The sequence below is a fragment of the Hemiscyllium ocellatum genome, chromosome 18 (genome assembly GCF_020745735.1).
Source record: "Hemiscyllium ocellatum isolate sHemOce1 chromosome 18, sHemOce1.pat.X.cur, whole genome shotgun sequence".
NCBI classification, from domain to species: Eukaryota; Metazoa; Chordata; class Chondrichthyes; order Orectolobiformes; family Hemiscylliidae; genus Hemiscyllium; species Hemiscyllium ocellatum.
Window position 1 is genome coordinate 20,126,778 of NC_083418.1, and position 23,192 is coordinate 20,149,969.

Consider the following 23,192-nt stretch of genomic DNA (forward strand, 5'->3'; position numbering starts at 1 on the left):
CACCACTCCATCAGCTTCTCCCTCGATGAGTTAGGGTAAGGCCCTCAGGTGTCCAGGCTTTATGTGAATCATTGTCACCAGGGTGAGATCTGAGGTGGGCGGCACGGTGGCACAGTGGTTAGCACTGCTGCCTCACAGCACCTGAGACCCGGGTTCAATTCCCGACTCAGGCGACTGACTGTGTGGAGTTTGCACATCCTCCCCGTGTCTGCGTGGGTTTCCTCCGGGTGCTCCGGTTTCCTCCCACAGTCCAAAGATGTGCGGGTCAGGTGAATTGGCCATGCTAAATTGCCCATAGTGTTAGGTAAGGGGTAAATGTAGGGGTATGGGTGGGTTGCACTTCGGCGGGTGGGTGTGGACTTGTTGGGCCGAAGGGCCTGTTTCCACACTGTAAGTAATCTAATCTCATCCTGTTCCATCCATGTCAACACTGCGGTCAAGAAAGGACACCTCACCTTCCTCAGAAGGTGAAGGAAATTCAGCCTGTCCGCAAGGACTCTTCCCAGCTTTTATAGGATGCCTTCGGAGGTCCATCTGTCTGGATAAACCACAGCTCGATATGCCAACTGTTCTGCCCAAGATTGCAAGAAACTACAGAAAGTTGTGAACGTAGCCCATCATGTAAACCAGCCTTCCATCCGTTTATACTTCCCGTTGCCTCGGGAAAACAGCCAATAGAATCAAAGGCCCTTCCCACCCCAGTTATACATTTTCCCCATCGGGCAGAAGACACAAAAGTTTGAAAACTTGGACCAGCAAATTTAAAACAGCTTCCTCCTGCTGTTATCAGGCCTTACGAACAGAACGCTCATGTATTAGAGTTGATCTTTCTCTGCACCTTCTCTGTAACACTACATTCTGCATTCTGGCTAGTACCCTGACGCGCATAACTAAGATATGATTTGCCGAGATAGCACGCAAAACTATACTTCACACAGTATCTCGGCGCACATGACAATAGTAATGTGTGACCAGCGAAAGGCAAGTCTTCATCTTCTGAGCAGATAATTTTATCGATGAGTGATGAAATAACAGGCACCATCCCAATTTCTCCAAGCCCAGCTCACTCAGGCCTGCAACTACTTTTGGACAACAGCTACAAGTCTGCGACTCAATTACTTCACCCGCACCGCAATGTGAGAGGTCAGCCATTGTGGACCAAAGACCACATGACCATGATCACTCAAACTAACACAAACAGCAAGTTAAAAAGCAAATTTCTACCTGTTTTACGGATCAGTCTGTTTTAGGGAAAATAAATAATATTTGCCTCAAGCACGGGGTTTTTTTTTTAAAATGAAAGGAACAACGTTCCGGAACAGTCTGAAAGCTTCATGGTAGGGCAGAGTTTCCAGACCGAGCTGAATCCAAAAAGACTGGTTTTCACAGAAAGCGCTGCCACTCTAAGATGCTTAGACACATAAAATAATCTCTTAAACAATATCATCCTTTAGATTTTCTCACTTTCCCTCCTAAAGACTTCAGCTCCCAACAATAATATTTACTGCCTGACCCTAGTTGGCCTTGACAAGGTGAGTTGACTTCTTGAACTGCTGCAGCCCCATGTGTTGTAGGTAGACCCACAATGTCCCACAAGGGAGGGAATTCCAGGATTTTGACCCAGTGAAGGAACGGTGATGTGTTTCCAAGTCAGGATGGTGAGAGGCTTGGAGGGGGAACTTGCAGCTGGTGGCGTTCCCATGTCTCCGCTGCACTTGTCCTTCTAGGATGGAGTGGTCATCAGTTTCTAAAGTGCTGCCTGAGGATCTATGGTGAATTTCTGCAGTGCATCTTGTAGATGGCACACACTGCTGCTACTGAGGGTTGGCAGTGGAGGGAGTGAATACTTGTGGATGTGGTGCCAGTTAAGTGGGCTGCCCTGTCCAGGAGGGTGCCAAACTTCTCCAGTGCTGTTGGACTGCACTCACCCAGGGCGTATCCCATCACCCTCCTGACCTGTGTAAAGGATGGACATGATGAGGGATGGTGAGTTACTCACCACAGTATCCCTAGCCTCTGACCTGCTCTTGTAGCTGTTGTATTTATATGGCTGGTCCAAGTCAGTTTTTGAAGGACCATTGTAGCAGTATGCATTGAGATCCAGTTATCATCATCACTGATGGTCCCTCGCAGACAAGGACAACTCTCTTCCACTCTCAGGACATGTCTGTTGGTGGCAGTACAGACCCCGCATGGCTACTGCGGGCTCTGTTACACTTAGGACAGAAGGTGATGGTGGGAAGGGGTGGGTGGGGCCTTGGGGTGGCTATCCGCTCCTTAAAAGATGTTTCTGCTTGTCTTCCATTGCTTCCCTGACAGCAGGACTCAAGGTGCGCGACGCCTTCCCGGATGCTCTCCTCCACTTTGGCCAGTGATTCCCAGGTGTCCGTGGGAATGCTGCACTTTGCCAGTGAGGTCTTGACGGTGTCAGGAATTCCTCTGCCCACCTGGGACTCGCCTGTCACTCGGAAGCTGGGAGGAGAGCAGCTACATTTGCCATGAGCTCAGCAACAACCCGCAGCCATTGCATGGGACAGAGAGAGAGAGAGAGAGAGAGAGAGAGTCACCCACCAATTTGAGAACAACCAGGCTGCTGGAATACATGGTATCCCCACTGAGGCACTGAAGTATGGATCCAATAATAGGACAGATAAGGCTCTAGTAGTGAGTGAAGATATTAACATTCAAATCTGGCTGTTCAGGTCTGAGGGAAACACTTCTTCACACAACGAACAGTAGACTTTGAAAATCTATTAACCTGAGGTTTGAAATTTTGTGAATTTTTTGAAATTTTAGGGTCACAACTGCAGCACGGGTTCCAACCCACTCCCCGTGCTGGCTTAGAACAGCACTGCCTTTCCTTCACTCTCACCGGGTCAGAATCCAGGAACTTCCTGGGTCAGCATTGTGTGTGGATCTGCAGCACACAGACGGTCAGCTGGACCAGACTTTAGTGAAGACATTACAAAGTTGACACGTTGAGAGGCATCTCACACTAAATCCATATCCAGGGTCTTTCATCTCAACAAGGACAGTAGTAAAATTAAATTGCATATCAAAGTGGATTCTCAATCCTGACACTCCGGGGAATGACTCCAGATTGGATTATTTTTCCTTCTGGAATAAGCAAAAACAAAAGAAGACCAAAGAAAGACAAACTGGATTTACAAGGGGCAACACTAAAGACTGAACACAGTGCTCCTTTTTGTCACAGATTACACACGCGCACACACAGACACGCACACACGCACACACACGCGCGCACACACACACACAGACACACGCGCGCGCACACACACACAGATCTTATTGAGACTCAATCAAATTTAACAATGTGTATTATAACTGGGCCTCTCCAATCAAGACCCTACCCCCAGCTTTCTATCCTCAAGTATGTCACCTACACCAAACACCACCCCCCACCCCAAACACCCCAACACCTCAAACACCTGCCGGACGATGAAGATGCGTGTTCTCCCTGTGTCTGCGTGGGTTTCCTCTGGGTGCCCACAATCTAAAGATGTGCAGGTTAGGGTGGATTGGCCATGCTAAATTGCCCCATAGTGTCCAGGGATGTGTAGGTTAGGTGCATTAGTCAATGGTAAGTGTAGAGTTATAAGGTAGGGGAATGGGTCTGGGTGGGTTACTCTGAGGGTCAGTGTGGACTTGTTGGGCTGAACAGCCTGTTTCCATGCTGTAGGGAATCTAAGATTCTACAAGCTCTTCAAAACCATCCACACTGCACCTCGCTTTCCCATTTCATTGTGACGTGTTCAATCCACTTCCTGCCCTGCCTTCCAACCACAGAGCCACATCTCAGGCAAACCTCCTGAACAATATTCGGCAACAGATATCCTTCGGGATCCAGGACTGGGGAAAACACAGCATTTCACCAATAGGCCCCTTCTGTCAAAAACAGCAGGCTTTGAACTACAGGCTGAGAGAGTGATTCCTGTTAAAACAGAGTCAGAACAGGCCAGGGCTTATGCCTGAAACGCCGACTCTCCTGCTGCTCGGATTTTGCCTGACCCGCTGTGCTTTTCCAGCACCACACTCTCGACCCAGGGCTCCTGCGTAGCCAATCTCCCTCACTCGGGCCTTGGGAGAAAACCCTTTTATTTGCTTGTGAATAGACACAATCAATACATTCCGAACGAGTGCTGCAAACTCGTTGGGAGATTAATCACCTTAGACTCAGCAAATGAGGAGGCATTTCTGGGGATTTCCATTTATTAGGCATAACATTAAAAGGATCCCAGAACTGAGGAGGGTAGACAGAGTTAGAGTATGATTGGTCGTGATGCAATTTTGACAGTTCCTAATGTTCCCAATTACTGAAAAGCATTGGGGGCAACGACCATGCAGTCCTTCCCATAACATCCCACTTGCTAATATTCTGCAGTATCATTTCCCATCGCTGGCAATGTAATAGTTTACAACCTTTCCCTTATCAACCTTATCTCAGTAATGCCAGTCAGAAAGTCAAAACCAGGTCAAACATGATCTGGAATTTGACCAGATCGTCATGGGGAGCAGCAACTGGAACAGCGTCTCCAGTTCACTCTGGTACAGAACGCTGTTCTCCTCATTCCCCAGCCGCAACGCAGTACATAGCCCAACAGCACCATGAGAGCGGTGTCAGAAATACTCACTCCTGAGTGGCTTCCAGTGCTATCCCACATTATCCTACCTATCATTCATCGCCATTATGGGCGGCACGGTGGCACAGTGGTTAGCACTGCTGCCTCACAGCACCAGAGACCCGGGTTCAATTCCCGACTCAGGCGACTGACTGTGTGGAGTTTGCACGTTCTCCCCGTGTCTGCGTGGGTTTCCTCCGGGTGCTCCGGTTTCCTCCCACAGTCACAAAGATGTGCGGGTCAGGTGAATTGGCGATGCTAAATTGCCCGTAGTGTTAGGTAAGGGGTAAATGTAAGGGTATGGGTGGGTTGTGCTTCGGCGGGTCGGTGTGGACTTGTTGGGCCGAAGGGCCTGTTTCCACACTGTAAGTCTAATCTAATCATTGCTAACTCTGTGAGTTGGAGAAAGGTCATTAGCAAACCTTACAAAGTTTGTTTTTAAAAACCCACTAAGAATCCTGTAAAGGTCACAGCAGTCATTCTGTGAAAGAGCTATCAATATCCCCACAATGGGTATCAACTGACCAGGCAGAATCATGGGAGAATGTCAAAGACCCAACAACTGACCAATGACCAGCAGCAGAGGTCCTTAGTGTTAGCCTCCTACAAAGACAACACTCAACTGAATCCACACACCAGACATGGTCAATACAGCCACCACTCTGCGGCTGGAATGTAAGGGATGACCTAAAGCGTGATTGTGATCACAAGTCATAGACCATCAACCTACACAATGAGATGTGCTCTTGGCGGTACCTTATTTCTCCACACGACCCATCAGAGGGTCATTGAATGGACAGCCACACTAGACACACCATTACATAGCTTTTCCTAGCTTTGTGTAGTCTAATATTCACTGCTCTCTGTCATTGCTCGTCATAAATCTCGGCCATCTAATACTCCATTACTCAATGAAGATGATATTACTCACTGTAAACCAGGGTCAGTGGTTAACACTGCAACCACAGCGTCAGGGACACGGGTTCGATTCCAGCCTCGGGTGACTGTCTGTGTGGAGTTTGCACGTTCTCCCTGTGTCTGCGTGGGTTTCCTCCGGGTGCTCCGGTTTCCTCCCACAGATGTGCAGTTTGGGTGAATTGTCCATGCTAACTTGCCCATAGTGTTAGGTGCATTAGTCAGGGGTAAATATAGGGTCGGGGAATGGGTCTGGATGGGTTACTCTTCAGTGGGTCAGTGTAGACTTGTTGGTCCAAAGGACCTGTCTCCATATTGTAGGGAATCTAATCTAATCCTACTGATTATTTAAAAATCTCATTGAGGACTACCCTACTCCTCAAGCTATAATAATTCATTGTATGCAAAAAACATCTCACAATTTAATATAGCTCACTGCTTGCGGGATAGTGTCTCCTATCCCACTATCAATGTCACATTATTCCCCACATATCTCATCGTGTTTACCTCAATACATCACTGTGCACTCACTGCTGGCTCAATATGATTCCACTGTGTGGTATAATCCACTGCTCCTTGTGTAAATATTCCTCCAATCTTTGAATAATATCCCACGGCTAGTTATAAAATATATTTCATTGCTTGAGATACAATATCCGACTGTCTCAGAAATAGCCATCACTGGCAAGGCTGGCATTGTTGTCCAATGCCTAGTTACCAGAGAGTAAAGTGGTGATGAGCTTTATTCCTGAAGATATTCCCATGATGCCTGTACACAGACACTATCAACTTTCCAACACAATGTTTTACTGGGACCCTGGAGGGTGCATGTGCCTTGTTCCATCCTTTTGTCCCGAGGGGATTAAAGTTATAAAGACTCGGAAGCACAGCTTGCTGGATGCTGAAGGGCTCTTGACCGCGATCAGGATTGCATTACAAAACACAGCCAATGCTGCAACTCTGTGGCCATGGAGCGGAGTGGCCCACATCGCTGCAGCTTCCCTTTGGGAAATCTCGACCTGTGCAGAATATGCTGCTCTCTCTCTACGCTGTTTCCCGTGTGGAAATGGAAGGAATGAATCCTTACAGTGAAGGCAACACAATCATCAGTGCAGCCTCGGTTTCACATAATTCGAGACACACTTCCTTCTGCGGCTTGTGGAAATTGTGCAGCAAAGCTAAAACCACTAGCAATTCTATCCCTGTTCTCGGACTTGTCGGGAAGCGTGGTTCAAATAAGTAATCTTATTTTGACGACTGCTTTCTGAATGACAAGTGTTCAATTGTGACATATCTCCTTACAAGGAAATAAGCCAGAGGATATGAGGAGGTGGTGCAGTGAGAGACGATCTTTTTTAGACACACACACCTTCCTCTTAAATCTTCCTCAGAGCTTCTCCTTGTTTCAGCAAACCCCAAAGGGACAGGCACATCCTGTGGAAGGTATTGCTCAGGTTATAGCATCTTCAAGTGTAAATACCAGCAAACGGCAGGCTGAAGAAAGAGCTGCTGAGAAACATTCTCTCACTAAAAATGCTGACAATCTGCAGTAAAGAAGGTGCTAAAACTACATCACTCCGTAGCTTCGATTCCTTGTCACCCCCCCAACTCCATCGGTGGTAAGTGCTCATTCAGCTCTTACGAGGAGAAAGTGAGGACTGCAGATGCTGGAGTATCAGAGCTGAAAATGTGTCGCTGGAAAAGCGCAGCAGGTCAGGCAGCATCTAAGGAGCAGGAGAATCGACGTGTCGGGCATAAGCCCTTCTTCAGCTCTTACACCCACCCACTGGCTCTTTGATCACCTTTATACTTCACTCCTGATCATTGAAAATCCACTTATGGGTTCCCCAAGTCTACAATTACAGTGATCACCTTCGCTCAGGCACGGTCTCTCAATCTGTTAAGGACGTTGTCACTGCTGGCTTCCTGTGAAGGTCAATGTTTCCTGTTGTACTCTCCAACAACACTCCAGAGCCCAACACCATCCAGGACAAAATCGGTTCCTCCAGTGGCACCACGCCCATCATCTTAAACACTGGCTTCCTTCACCGCTGATGCACACAATGGCCGCAGCGTGTCCGGTTGACCAGACTGCACTGCAGCTCTGCAGCAAGGCCTCCCTCCAAGTCCACAACTTCTACCGTCTCCAAGGACAAGGCCTGCAGACACATGGGAACACCGCACCCGGCAAGATCCCCTCCATATCACTCACCAACCTAACTCAGAATTATATCACCGTTTCTTCACTGGGTGAACATCTTGGAAGTCCCTCCTTCATGCCGCAGTGGGTGTCTCTACACCCCAGGGAGTGCAGGGGTGGTTCAAGAAGGCAGCACTTTCTTCAGGGCAACTGGGGATGGGTAATACACACTGGTCCAACCTGCGATCCCCTCCTCCCTTTGAATGAAAAATAACATCCAGTCTGTCACTATTGTACTCTTTAAGGCTCTTTTACATGTGCCATCATTTGCCAATATCATGCCCCTTTGCTCCTGAACTTGTTGCTTGGATCCTGTTGGCAAGACCAGGGTCAGGACTGGTTCGAGTCATGAGCTGCATCATCTGTGGCTGTGGCCCTCAATTTCCCTGCAGTCCTTGGGTACAATACCCTCAATCCAGCTCATTCTCTCGGTTCTGGGGACTAGCCCCCCTAGCTGGATCCACCCGAGTCCGATCGCGAGCAGCCAGCATACTGACAGTAACATTTTCTCTTCCTAATTCCAAATTATAAGTTTTGCTGGCCTCCTCCTCTTTATTATTTATAAATCACTCCTCAGTGCACCTCCACTGACCTGAGTGTCTGTGAAATGCTGATGATATCTGATTACACCTCTCCGCTGCTGGGAGACGGCCTGTTCATCATCAACTCATCACCAGCTACAACTCCCGCTAATGTAGCCTCTTGAAAAACCAACACTACCGCATTTATAACGCTGTTATAAACCCGTACTCGTTGATTCCATCACTCTCCAGCGTCTTAAGTAAAAGGAAGAATTGTGGAGGCTGTGAACTTTGAACCAAGCTTAATAGAAATTCCTGGAGAAGCTCAGTGTGTCTGGCAGCATCTGCAGAGAGAGAGAGAGACATCCAGCTGATGTTGAGCCCAAGGTCACCCAACTCAAACATTAACTCTGCTTTCTCTTTCCACAGCTGCTGCCGAGTTTCTCCAGCCCCTTCTGTTTCTATTTCACTCTCCTGAGTTTCTTCAGTTGAGTGGACTCCAGTACTCAGTAAAAAACCCTTGAGCTGAAAATGTGTCGCTGGCTAAAGCGCAGCAGGTCAGGTAGCATCCAAGGAACAGGAAATTCGACATTTCGGGCTAAAGCCCGATGAAGGGCTAAAGCCCGAAGCATCGAATTTCCTGTTCCTTGGATGCTGCCTGACCTGCTGCGCTTTAACCAGCGACACATTTTCAGCTCTGATCTCCAGCATCTGCAGACCTCATTTTTTACACTAAAAAACCCTTGAGCCCAGCTCCAGACTTCCCAACGCCAACAGTTTTCATTTGTGCAATTTTACCTACTTCTGCTGTTATCCCATCTCGGCTGAAGTGCTCGATGCGGATCACTAGAGTCAGGTTTCCCAAACCCGCCCTCTCCGTCCCTCAGACCCAGCATCCCAGCACAGGTTTCGCACAGCTCACTTAGTCCCTTTTCCACAGCCGTTGCTATTTTTACCACGTTTTGTGAAGACCTTTTACTTTCAAATGTGAACAATGTCGTACAACCGCGACTTGATGGGACTGTGCTAATAATAAATGGCAACTTCCTTGAAGAATACAATACCTCAAATAAATGAAAGCATTTTCAATGCAGCCTAGGAGAAAGTGAGGACAGCAGATGCTGGAGATCAGAGTCGAGAGTGTGGTGCTGGAAAAGCTCAGCAGGTCAGGCAGCATCCGAGGAGCAGGAGAGTCAATGTTTCGGGATAAACCCTTCATCAAGAATTCCTGATGAAGGGCTTATGCCTGAAACATCGACTCTCCTGTTCCTTGGATGTTGCCTGACCTGCTGTGCTTTTCCAGCACCACACTCTCGACAATTTTCAATGCGGTCCCTGTCTTGAACAAAAAAAAAGAGACCCGACAATTTCTGAATATACCCACACAACACCGTGATCGTTAAAGTTTTAGGTAACCTAAACGCAGCACATAATCACAAAAACGACTTCAGCTCTTAAAACGCGACAATTAACAGCCCTGCCAACCTGCGTACCTGGCCCCAAAACATCAATTACAGACAGGCAGTCAGCAGGACCCAGAGGAACGGGTGACAGCAATATAAGAACATAAGAGCTGGGAGCAGGAGTAGGCCATCTGCACCCCCCGCCAACCCCACCCTCAAGCCTACTCCACCATTGAACAAGATCATGGCTGATCTTCACAGACTCAGTTCCACTTGCTTGTCCACTCATCAAACTCCTTAACTCCTTTACTGGTCAGAAATCTAGCTTTGCCATGAAACGTTCAACTGGGCAGCCTCAAATGCTTCCCTGGGCAGGGAATTCCACAGATTCACGACCCTCTGGGTGAAACAAGTTCCTCCTCAACTCAGCCCGAACCCCTGCTCCCCCTTATTTTGAGGCTGTGCCCCCTAGTTCTCGCTTCACTGGCCAGTGGAAACAACCCCCCTGCTTCTCTCTGACCTTTTCTCTTCATAATTTTTTATATTTCTATAAAACCCACTTCATTCTTCTAATTTCTAATGAGTACAGTCCCAGTTGATCCGATCTCTCCCCATAAGCCAACCCCCTCAACTCCAGAATTAACCCAGTGAACGTCCTCTGCACTCCCTCCAGCGCCAGGACATCATTTCCCTAGAAGATTAAAACTGCACACAGTTTTCCAAGGTGGGGCCTCACCAGGATTCATCACAAGCTGCTGTATAACCTCCCTGTTTTCAAACTCCATCCCTCTAGCCATGGAGGACGATATTCCATTTGCCTTCTTAATTACCTGTTGCGCCTGCAGACCTAACTTCTGTGATTCATGCACAAGGACACCCAGGTCCCTCTGCACAGCAGCACGCGCTGCAATTTTTCACCATTTATATAATGGATGACCTCACATTTATCATCTCACAGTACTCCGTCTGATAGACTCTTGCCCACCCCCTGAATTGAGACAGGCAGTCAGCAGCAGCTGGAGGAGTAGGAGAGAGGGGATACTGAGACAGGCATTTTGAAAGTGACCGGGAGTGGTGGTATCACAGGGACTCTGTATGGCAGTTCCCTGGGAGAGGAGTACGCAGAATAGGGAGGTGGAAAACTAAGAAAAAATAAAAAATGATGCCACATGAAAGCTGCGAGTTAATTATCTGCAGAGTAAGAGTTGCTAGGGACTGTGTAAAGTGCTGATATTGAGAAAAACATTTTTTTTAAAAGAAAAAGACAACCTGTAATTAACTAGCTTAATTTTTTTAGGACACTCTAACTGAATGACAGAAATATTACAGTGACTGAATCACAGAAATATTACAGTGCACACAGAGGCCACTAGCCCATTTTGTCTACACTGGCCCTTCAAATCAGCAGCATGACGTAGTGTCATTCACCATCTCCCTGCACTTCATTTCCATTTTAGTTAAACCTCTCAATACCCTCAACTGAACCTGCCTCCACCATAGTTCCAGGCAGTGCATTCTAGACCCTAATCAGTCACAGTGTGAAAACTTCTCTCCTCTCAATACACTTGCTCCTTTTGCAAATCACTTTAAATCTATGCCCTTTTGCTCTTTGATTCTTATACAACTGGAAATTGTTTCTCCATATCTCCTCTATCTAGGTCCCCACGATTTTGAAAACAGACTTCATCTTTGTCTTTGTCCTCCTCCTGGGAGAACAATCCCAACTTCTACAATCTCAGAGGTGAAGGTTCTCATCCTTGAACCTATTCACAAAAATCCTCTTTTGTACGCTGCCTAAAACAGTCACATCCTTCCAGTAACGTGGCCGCCCACATCTGTACTCAATACTCCAGCTGAGTTTGAACAAGTGTCTCATACACATTCAACATTACCTCCTTTTTCTCGCACTTAACACCCTAATTAATAAAGCTGAGGACCCTGTGTGCTTCAATAATTGCTCTTTTCATCTGTCCTCCCACCTGAAATGACCTGTGCACATATATATCAAGATACCTCTGTGTGTGCACCCTTTATTTTATATTGTCAGCCTGAGTTCTAACAACCAAATATATCATCTCACATTTTTTCTACGTTAGACGTCTTCCTCCACTTATCCTCCCATTATCCCAACTCGTCAACGTGCTTGTGGAATTTCACACTGTCCCCCGAACAGTTTACAATTCTTCTAACTTCAGCGTCATCTGCAAACTTTGAAATTGTCATGCTTTTGCCAAAATCCAGATCATTAATATAAATTAGGAAAAGCAAGGACCTCAATGCGGAACTCCATCACTAACCTTCCTCCAGCCCGAAATACACCCATTGACAATAATTCTCCGGTTTCTATCATTCAGCCAATTTTGTATCCACTTTGACACAGTCCCTTTTATTCCACGATCTATAACTTTCCTCACAAGACTGCAGCGTGGCACTGTTACAAAGGTCTTCTGAAAGCCTGTGTATAATAAATCAACAGCATTATTCTGACTGATCCTTCCTATTACCTCTTCTAAAAACAATAGCAAATCTATTTTTTTATTCACTCACAGCATGTGGGCATCTCTGGCTATGCCAGCATTTATTGCCCATCTCAAATTACCCAGAAACAACCACACTTTGCTGTGGGTCTAGAGTCACATGTAGGCCAGACCAGGTAAGGATGGCAATTTCCTTCCCTGAAGGAACTTTTCTGACAAGTGACAATGGTTTCAGTTCTGAGGAAGGGTAACTCAACCTGAACCGTTAACTCTGATTTCTCTCCGCACATACTGCCAGACCTGCTGAGCTTTTCCAGCAATGACTGTTTTTGACAATGGTTTCATGGTCATCATTAGATCTCTCATTCCAAATTCTTGGTTGTATTCAAATTCTACCATGGCAGGAGATCCCCAGAACATTAGCTGGGTTTCTGAATTAATAGATTCGTGATTGTGTGACTAGGCCATCGTACAATCGCCCCTTTAGAAATCCATGCTGATGCTTCCTAATGTACCTACCTCTTTATCCCCCTATTTTATCCTGAATAACTGTTTCTAGAAACTTCCCCACTGCGGACTGGTGTGTAATTGTTCAGCTTGCCCTAACTATCTTTTCTGTACAATTCTCCAGTTTTCTGGCACACCTCCCTTGAGTCTGGGGAAGACTAAGTGTCCTGCAATTTCCACTCTCTCATCCTTCAGTAGCCTGAGGTACATCTGACCTGGTTCCGATGTCTTGTCAGCTTTAAGTACCAACAGCCTAGCCAATACTGTCTTCTTATCAGTTTAGAACTCTTTTACTAAACATTTTTGTGCATTCTCATTTCCTTCTCAGTCACCATGGCCGGGGAATCATCTCCTTCCTTTAGTGAAGACAAATGTAAGGCATTAATGCCTTAGCTATGTTCTCTGCGTCAACGTATAAATCCTCTTTTTGGCCCCAAATCATCCTTACTCTTACTTTACCACACTCTCACTAGCAAAGTGCTTATAGCAGACTTGGAGATTCACTTTATTTTGGCTGCTAGTGCTTTTTCCTAACTCCTCTTCCCTTTTCTATCGTTTTCATAATTCCTCTGTGATTCTCTAAGTGACGTAAGTGACTGGTAATTTCATTATTTATTTTATTCTTAAGTGGTAAAGTTGCTTTATTTAAAATTTAACCACATAATTAATTACTTCATTGAGACACAATAAAGATGGCAGTGTTGAGAGTGTGTTGCTGGAAAAGCACAGCAGGTCAGGCAGCATCCAAGGAGCAGGAGTAGCGACGTTTCGGGCAGCAGCCTGACGAAGGGCTTTTCCAGCAACATATTCTCGGCCCTGGTCTCCAGCATCTACAGTCCACACCTGCTTCACAATAAGGAAGGCAGGGCAGGTGATGCGCCGCGACTGCCGAATGTGGGAGTTCCTGGAAGCCAGTGTGATACAAGGGAAACACATCCACAGTGTTTGCAGCATGAATAGTTTCAGCTCAGAGTTTATGAGCCAGAGGTGGAATTACAGACACTGTGACACTTCAGGGAGGGCGATAATGAGCAGCACGGCACCTCAATGGTGAGCACTGCTGCCTCACACTGCCAGGGATCTGGGTTTGATTCCAGCCTTGGGCGGCTGTCTGTGTGGAGTTTGCACATCCTCCCTGCGTCTGCATGGGTTTCCCCCCGGTGCTCTGGTTTCTACCCACAGTCCAAAGATGTACAGATTAGGTGGAGTGGCTGTGCTAAATTGGGGTGTATGGCCTAGGGAAGTGGAGGCTAAATGGATTAGCCATGGGCAAACACACAGATATGGGATAGGGCAGGGGGTTGGGTCTGGATGGGATGGTTTGTGGAGGGTCAGGGCAGACTTGATAGACTTAATGGCCTCTTTCTGCACTGTAGGGATTCTATGATTCTAAAGTACCTGGACACTTTATTCCGGGAAGGGGCACACTCTTTAGGATAGGGTCTACTGGCTTGGCCAGGGGAAGGAGGCAGCAACTGTGACCGAGGCAGCTAAGCGGATCCAGAAGATAGGAATGCAGGGCAACTGTCCAAAAGGTTGAAGGTTCGTTCAGGAGAAAGTGAGGACTGCAGCTGCTGGAGATCAGAGCTGAAAATGTGCTGCTGGAAAAGCGCAGCAGGTCAGGCAGCATCCAAACAGCAGGAGAGTCGAGGTTTCGGGCATGAGCCCTTCTTCAGGATGCTGCCTGACCTGCTGTGCTTTTCCAGCACCACACTCCCAATTCTCAAGAGTCTTTCAGCTTGTTTGGATGAGGGTCAGGCCTGCAAGAGGGACGCACTAACTGAGCAGAATTACAAGGAGCCATTCACACGGGAAGAGCAGAAAACAAGAGTAGATGCAGTACGGGACATGTTTCGGTGAAGGAGATTAACACTGGTCTCTGCAGCAAAGACCAAGAATCCTGAAGGCTGCATGGCCTCCTCAGTGCTAGGGTTTGGCCCAATCTCTTTCGAGCTAGAGTGGAACCTACAGTTAAGGGGGGTTTGGGGGGGGTGGGGCGAGTCCAGGTTATTGAGATCTATACCAAGCACCAGACAGGACAAAGCTTCGCGTGGTTGATATTGAGAAGCCATGCACAAAATTAGCAAACAGAACCTCCAAAGGGACATTAATCATTTAAAATCAAGAGATGGCTGATGAATTGAACAGGTATTTTCCTGCGATATTTCATATCTTGTAAATCAAGAAATGAATGGGAGGAGCAACTCAAGAAAATAACAATCGTTTGGGAAATGGTAAGGCCATAAGATGTAGGATCATACATAGACACTCCAGGCCATCTGGCCTGCTCCACCACTCAATGAGATCCCGGTCGGTGTCACTTCCTCACCTTAGCCCCAAAACCCTTGCTTTCCTTACTGATTAAAAAGTTGTCTGTCTCAACATGGAATGACTCGGCCTTACACCTCTCAGTAGTAAAGAATTCCACAATTCTCAGAGAGAAGGATTTCTATCTCATCTCTGCCTTAAATGTACAACCACTTAATCTGAGATTACGTCCTCTGATTCTAGACTCTTCCACAAGGGGAAAAGACCTCTCCGTATCGATGTTGTCAAGTCACCTGCAGAATCATCTTCTAAACTCCAATGAGTACAAACCCACCCTACATAACATCTCTTTGTAACACACTATCCCTCCCTAACTACTATCAACCTATGAAGCTTCTCCAGACTGCCTCCAATGCCAATATATCTTTCCTTAGTTAAGGAATGTAAAATTGTTTACAGTATTCTGGCTATGTTCTGATTAATGCCCCCTACATATTCCCTGCTATTATGCCCCATTCCATTTGAAACAAAAACCAACACAGACGCCTGGAGGAAGAACGCCTCATCTTCCGCCTCGGAACACTTCAACCCCAGGGCATCAATGTGGGCTTCAACAGTTTCCTCATTTCCCCTTCCCCCACCTCACCCTAGTTCCAAACTTCCAGCTCAGCACTGTCCCCATGGCTTGTCCTACCTGCCCATCTCCTTTTCCACCTATCCACTCCACCCTCTCCTCCCTGACCTATCACCTTCATCCCCTCCCCCACTCACCTATTGTACTCTATGCTACTTTCTCCCCTCCCCCACCCTCCTCTAGCTTATCTCTCCACGCTTCCGGCTAACTGCCTTTATTCCTGATGAAGGGCTTTTGCCCGAAACGGCGATTTCGCTGCTCCTCGGATGCTGCCTGACCTGCTGTGCTCTTCCAGCACCACTGATCCAGAATCTGGTTTCCAACATCTGCAGTCATTGTTTTTATCTTCCCTGTTACCCGCTGGACTTGCACGCTAGCATTTTGTGACTCATGGACAAAGACTGCTAAATCCTTCTGTTCTGTAGCTTTCTGCAGCATTTAAATAATATTCAGCTCCTCTATTCCTCTTGCCCACAGAGCAATGCCTCGCATTTTCCCACAGTACATGCCATCTGCCAAGTTTTTTTCCCCACTTGCTTAACCTGACTGCATCCCTCTGCAGCCTCTCTGTATCATCCTCACGGTGAGGACATTGTTGAAACTGCAGGCTGACAAATCCCCACAACCTGACGGACTTCATCCTCAGGCCAGTATTGGTCTTCATTTCCTTAGATTCATCAAAGATTCCAATAGACTGCAAAATAATTAACGTCACTCCTTTACTCAAACGCGAAGTGAGAGGGGAAAAAAAGGGGGGGAGGGGAGGAGAGAAAAGAAAGAGAGAGGGAGAAGAAAACAAGAGAGAGGGAGAGGAAAAAAGAGAGAGAGGGAGAGGAAAAAGAGAGAGAGGCAGAGGAAAAAAGAGAGAGAGGGAGAGGAAAAAAGAGAGACAGAGGAAAAAAGAGAGAGAGGGAGAGGAAAAAGAGAGAGAGGGAGAGGAAAAAGAGAGAGAGGGAGAGGAAAAAGAGAGAGAGGGAGAGGAAAAGAGAGAGAGAGGGAGAGGAAAAAAGAGAGAGGGAGAGGAAAAAAGAGAGATTGGGAGAGGAAAAAAGAGAGAGGGGGAGGTGAAAAAAAGAGAGAGGCAGAGGAAAAGAGAGAGAGAAGGAGAGGAAAAAAGCGAGAGAGGCAGAGGAAAAAGAGAGAGAGAGACAGAGAGGAGGGAGAGGAAAAGGGAGAAGGATGAAGAGAGAGAGAGAACAGGAAGCTTAGCAGTTGTCATAAGCAAGACCCTGGAAGCTATTATTAAAGCAAACATTCTAGAACAGCACTTACAAAACCTCAAGGTAATTGGTCAGATTGAATATGTGTTATTGAAATGGAAATCATGCTTAAACAATCCCTTGAACTTCTTTGAGGAAGTGACATGCCATTGAAAAAGTAGAAACGGTTGATGTACTGCTCTTAGATTTCCAAAAGGCATTTAATTAAGATGTTACCTTAATGTTTATGGCAGAAAATGAAAGTTCACATGGTAAGGAGGAATATTGATATGTTAATACCAAAGTAACAGATTGAAGATTGGCTAGCTAACAGGAAAGAGTAAACCTAACTCATTCATTTCCCAGTTGGCAAACTGTCATAGAGCCATAGAGTCATACAGCACAGAAACAGACCTTTTAGTCCAAACAGGTCATGCTGAACATAATCCCAAACTAAACTATTCTCACCGGCCTGCTCCTGGGCCATGTCCAAACCTTTCCTATTCATGTATTAATTTAAGTGCCCTTTTAGCATTGTATCTGTGCCCACATCCACCACTTCCTCTGGAAGATGGAGTGGTGTGCCACCCAAATCAATTTTTTACAATTTATGTAAATGATTTGCGTGAAGGGACCGAAGACACGGCAGCTAAGTTTGCTGATGTCCAAATGACAGGTAAGAACGTGTGGAGGAAATACAGAAGCTATAAACAGATTTAGATTGGTTAAGTGAATGCAGAAAGAGCTGATAAATGAAGAATGATTCGAGAAAGTGTAAAATTGCCCATTTGAATGAGAAATGAAAATTATTTGAATAGTGAGAGGTCCCAGTTGGGTATCCTAATACATGAATCATAAAAGGTTAGTGTGTGGAAATTAGGAAAGCTAATAGATTGTTGTTAGTTAATGTGAGGGGAATTGACTACAAAGTTAAAGTAGTAACACTTTTGCAATGCAGGGCACAGGTGAGACCCCAACTGGATCACAGTGTACAATATTAGTCCTCTTATTTAAGGAAGGATGTAAGCACACAGGAAGATGTTCAGAGAGATTTACTCGATAGATAACTGGATAGGGTGAGTTGTTATTTGGACACTGCAGCCCGAATTCGCTTGAGCTGAGAATAGAAAGGGGCGATTTGAGTGAAACAGTTAGAACACTAAATGGTCTTGACAGGATGCGTGCGGAAAGAATATTTCCTCCTTTTGGAGAATCGAGAGCTGTTTAAAGAAAAATAAGGGGGTGCCCACTGAGTGAGAATGAGAGCTTATTTCTGACAGAGACCTTAAGCGTTTGGAATTCTCTTCCTCCCAAGGGGCTGGAAGTCGGTTCCTTAAATATTTCAAAGGCAGAGGTAAGCAAATTTGTGGTAAGTAAAAGAGTGAGAAGTGAGCGGGATTATGGAGTGTTTTAGCCAGTCCTGATCTTATTGAATGACAGAGTGGGACTGAGTAGTCTACTCCTGCTCCTAATTCATGTACGTATATGTTATACCATACCCTCCAGCTACAAATTCAGCACAGTTAAAACATAACCCAAAACTTCATGACTCATTTGCAACCTCCACTTAATAATGTGTCAGTTGCACTGCTTTAGATAACAATGGAAAAACTATATCACAGATTAACTTCACACGTGACAGTATTTGCAGGTTCAGGTTAGGAGAGGCTGGATAGGCTGGGACGTTTTTTGTCGCTGGAGTGTCAGAGACTGACCTTATCGAGGTTTATAATGAGGGATGTAGATAGGGTGAATAGCCAAGGATAGGGGAGTCCAAAAGTAGAGGGCATCGGTTTAAGGAGAGAGGGGGAACAGATCTATAAAGGGACCCAATCGGCAACTTTTCCACACAGAGGGTAGCGCGTATATGGAACGAGCTGCCAGAGAAGGTGGGGGAGGCGGATACAGTTACAAAATTGAAAAGACATTTGGGCAAGTATGTGAAGAGGGAAGGTTTAGAGGGATATGGGCCAAACGCAGGCAAATGGAACTAGTTCGGTTTAGGATATCTAGTCGGCATGGACAGAGGGTCTGTTTCTGTGCTGTATGTCTCTCTATAAATCAAGGTTGTGTATAATGTGCGCACATAGATGCGACACAGTGTGTTTGTGTGTATCAGAGTGTGGCATGTGAGAGGGTATGTGTAAAGAGATGAGATAACGGGCATTCCTGAAGAAGGGATTGTGCCCGAAATGTTGCTTCTCCTGCTCCTGGGACGCTGCCCGACCTGCTGTGCTTTTCCAGCACCACACTTTTGACTTCAAGAGATGAGAGAGGCCTGACTTGGGTGAGTGATATTGTGTGTATTCACCACTAAATGGGGGGAATGTGTGAGGGAGGGAGAGACTGTGGAAAGAGTGTACAGTACACATGACACTCTCTGTCTGAGAGGGGGTAAGGGTGTGAGGTGGGGGAAGCAATCCATACATCACTGCCACTTGCTCCAGTCGGGGTGATCACAGGATCCCCTCACGTGTGTAAATGAGAGAAGTGCTGACTCTCCGTGCACAGGGCGAGGGGGTGTCCTGGGAAACTCTTGAGCGAAGTCAGAGCAGTAAAACCCAAACAGGAACAGTTGGGGGAAGGACTAAAATTAGACCAGAGAGAGAGAGAGAAAAAAAGTCCCCTCAAAACCAGCAAATTTCTGCACGCCCCAGCAGGAACTGAACAGTCGCTGAGAATCATCACTTACCCCCTTGGAAATGTTGGCAGAATTGTTCGGCGTTGAGACAGCAGGGGACAGGAGGAGTTGGGAGAGGCTGAGCTGTTAGATGGGGAGGGTGAGAGCCAGGCACTAACAACGGGGACTGACGCCTCTCTGCTGTCTGCAGCCTCTATTTATACACAGCCCAGGCTGGGTCGCCCTGGTGGGAGGTGTACGCTTACAATGACACTGCCGTCGTAAGTTGTGGCTGTTTCCCTGTCTCTCTCTCTCTCTCTCTCTGTCGTTCGGGATAGCCAGACAACTCGTTGGACCCAATCCAACACTATGGTCATTACAGAATTTTTTGTTATATAAAAATGCGAGTGAGAGAAACAAAAAGTAGCAAACCTCAAGGCAGTTTTTTTTTCTTGGAAGTTCATCCACCCTCCCCCCTTCCGTCGGGAAGAGGCACTGGAATTAAACCATCACTGTCTCTCACAGTGCATTTAGGTAGTGCCCTTTGGGATGTCACAGTGGTCGTGAGGAAGCGGGACCGTTCGGCCCATCCCGCCCCACATGGTCCATCTACTTCACCTCCACACAAGTCAGTCACCCGAGGCTGGAATCGAACCCGGGTCCCTGAGCCTGTGATGCTAACCACTGAGCCACCGTGCCACCCAAGTACCTAGCTCGCCAGGGTAGTACTACTAACCACCCTGCCACCCAAATACCTAGCTCGCCAGGCTAGTACTACTAACCACCCTGCCACCCAAATACCTAGCTCGCCAGGCTAGTACTACTAACCACCCTGCCACCCAAATACCTAGCTCGCCAGGCTAGTACTAGTAACCACCCTGCCACCCAAGTACCTAGCTCGTCAGGCTAGTACTACTAACCACCATGCCACCCAAGTACCTAGCTCGCCAGGCTAGTACTACTAACCACCGTGCCACCCAAATACCTAGCTCGTCAGGCTAGTACTAGTAACCACCCTGCCACCCAAGTACCTAGCTCGTCAGGGTAGTACTACTAACCACCGTGCCACCCAAATACCTAGCTCGTCAGGGTAGTACTACTAACCACCCTGCCACCCAAATACCTAGCTCGTCAGGGTAGTACTACTAACCACCGTGCCACCCAAGTACCTAGCTCGTCAGGGTAGTACTACTAACCACCCTGCCACCCAAATACCTAGCTCGCCAGGCTAGTACTACTAACCACCCTGCCACCCAAATACCTAGCTCGCCAGGCTAGTACTACTAACCACCCTGCCACCCAAATACCTAGCTCGCCAGGCTAGTACTAGTAACCACCCTGCCACCCAAGTACCTAGCTCGTCAGGCTAGTACTACTAACCACCATGCCACCCAAGTACCTAGCTCGCCAGGCTAGTACTACTAACCACCGTGCCACCCAAATACCTAGCTCGTCAGGCTAGTACTAGTAACCACCCTGCCACCCAAGTACCTAGCTCGTCAGGGTAGTACTACTAACCACCGTGCCACCCAAATACCTAGCTCGTCAGGGTAGTACTACTAACCACCCTGCCACCCAAATACCTAGCTCGTCAGGGTAGTACTACTAACCACCCTGCCACCCAAATACCTAGCTCGCCAGGCTAGTACTACTAACCACCGTGCCACCCAAATACCTAGCTTGTCAGGCTAGTACTACTAACCACCGTGCCACCCAAATACCTAGCTTGTCAGGCTAGTACTAGTAACCACCCTGCCACCCAAGTACCTAGCTCGTCAGGGTAGTACTACTAACCACCGTGCCACCCAAGTACCTAGCTCGCCAGGCTAGTACTACTAACCACCGTGCCACCCAAATATCTAGCTCGTCAGGCTAGTACTACTAACCACCGTGCCACCCAAATACCTAGCTCGCCAGGCTAGTACTACTAACCACCGTGCCACCCATATACCTAGCTCATCAGGGTAGTACTACTAACCACCCTGCCACCCAAGTACCTAGCTCGTCAGGGTAGTACTACTAACCACCCTTCCACCCAAGTACCTAGCTCGTCAGGGTAGTACTACTAACCACACTGCCACCCAAATACCTAGCTCGCCAGGCTAGTACTACTAACCACCGTGCCACCCAAATACCTAGCTCGCCAGGCTAGTACTACTAACCACCCTGCCACCCAAGTACCTAGCTCGTCAGGGTAGTACTACTAACCACCCAGCCACCCAAATACCTAGCTCGCCAGGCTAGTACTACTAACCACCGTGCCACCCAAGTACCTAGCTTGTCAGGGTAGTACTACTAACCACCCTGCCACCCATATACCTAGCTCGTCAGGGTAGTACTACTAACCACCGTGCCACCCAAATACCTAGCTCGTCAGGCTAGTACTACTAACCACCGTGCCACCCAAATACCTAGCTCGCCAAGCTAGTACTACTAACCACCGTGCCACCCAAGTACCTAGCTCGTCAGGCTAGTACTACTAACCACCGTGCCACCCAAATACCTAGCTTGTCAGGCTAGTACTAGTAACCACCCTGCCACCCAAGTACCTAGCTCGTCAGGGTAGTACTACTAACCACCCTGCCACCCAAGTACCTAGCTCGTCAGGGTAGTACTACTAACCACCCAGCCACCCAAATACCTAGCTCGCCAGGCTAGTACTACTAACCACCGTGCCACCCAAGTACCTAGCTTGTCAGGCTAGTACTAGTAACCACCCTGCCACCCAAGTACCTAGCTCGTCAGGGTAGTACTACTAACCACCGTGCCACCCAAATACCTAGCTCGTCAGGCTAGTACTACTAACCACCGTGCCACCCAAATACCTAGCTCGCCAAGCTAGTACTACTAACCACCGTGCCACCCAAGTACCTAGCTCGTCAGGCTAGTACTACTAACCACCGTGCCACCCAAGTACCTAGCTCGCCAGGCTAGTACTACTAACCACCGTGCCACCCAAATATCTAGCTCGTCAGGCTAGTACTACTAACCACCGTGCCACCCAAATACCTAGCTCGCCAGGCTAGTACTACTAACCACCGTGCCACCCATATACCTAGCTCATCAGGGTAGTACTACTAACCACCCTGCCACCCAAGTACCTAGCTCGTCAGGGTAGTACTACTAACCACCCTGCCACCCAAGTACCTAGCTCGTCAGGGTAGTACTACTAACCACACTGCCACCCAAATACCTAGCTCGCCAGGCTAGTACTACTAACCACCGTGCCACCCAAATACCTAGCTCGCCAGGCTAGTACTACTAACCACCCTGCCACCCAAGTACCTAGCTCGTCAGGGTAGTACTACTAACCACCCAGCCACCCAAATACCTAGCTCGCCAGGCTAGTACTACTAACCACCGTGCCACCCAAGTACCTAGCTTGTCAGGGTAGTACTACTAACCACCCTGCCACCCATATACCTAGCTCGTCAGGGTAGTACTACTAACCACCGTGCCACCCAAATACCTAGCTCGTCAGGCTAGTACTACTAACCACCGTGCCACCCAAATACCTAGCTCGCCAAGCTAGTACTACTAACCACCGTGCCACCCAAGTACCTAGCTCGTCAGGCTAGTACTACTAACCACCGTGCCACCCAAATACCTAGCTTGTCAGGCTAGTACTAGTAACCACCCTGCCACCCAAGTACCTAGCTCGTCAGGGTAGTACTACTAACCACCCTGCCACCCAAATACCTAGCTCGCCAGGCTAGTACTACTAACCACCCTGCCACCCATATACCTAGCTCGTCAGGGTAGTACTACTAACCACCCTGCCACCCAAATACCTAGCTCGCCAGGCTAG

General features: G+C 47.5%; 1 protein-coding gene across 3 annotated transcripts in view; it reads right to left on the minus strand.

Annotated features, from left to right (window-relative positions):
- Positions 1-19,564, minus strand: part of LOC132824148 (proline-rich protein 5-like) — a 142,264-nt gene extending 122,700 nt beyond the window's left edge. For 2 of the 3 annotated variants that reach the window (XM_060838412.1, XM_060838410.1), the window contains exon 1: positions 19,457-19,564. The gene's annotated coding sequence lies outside the window, so the exon portion shown is untranslated. Of the gene's footprint in view, positions 1-7,776; positions 7,830-19,456 lie in introns of those variants that run through there. The other variant, XM_060838411.1, reaches the window with a different exon arrangement.
- Between the last annotated feature and the right edge of the window lie 3,628 nt (positions 19,565-23,192).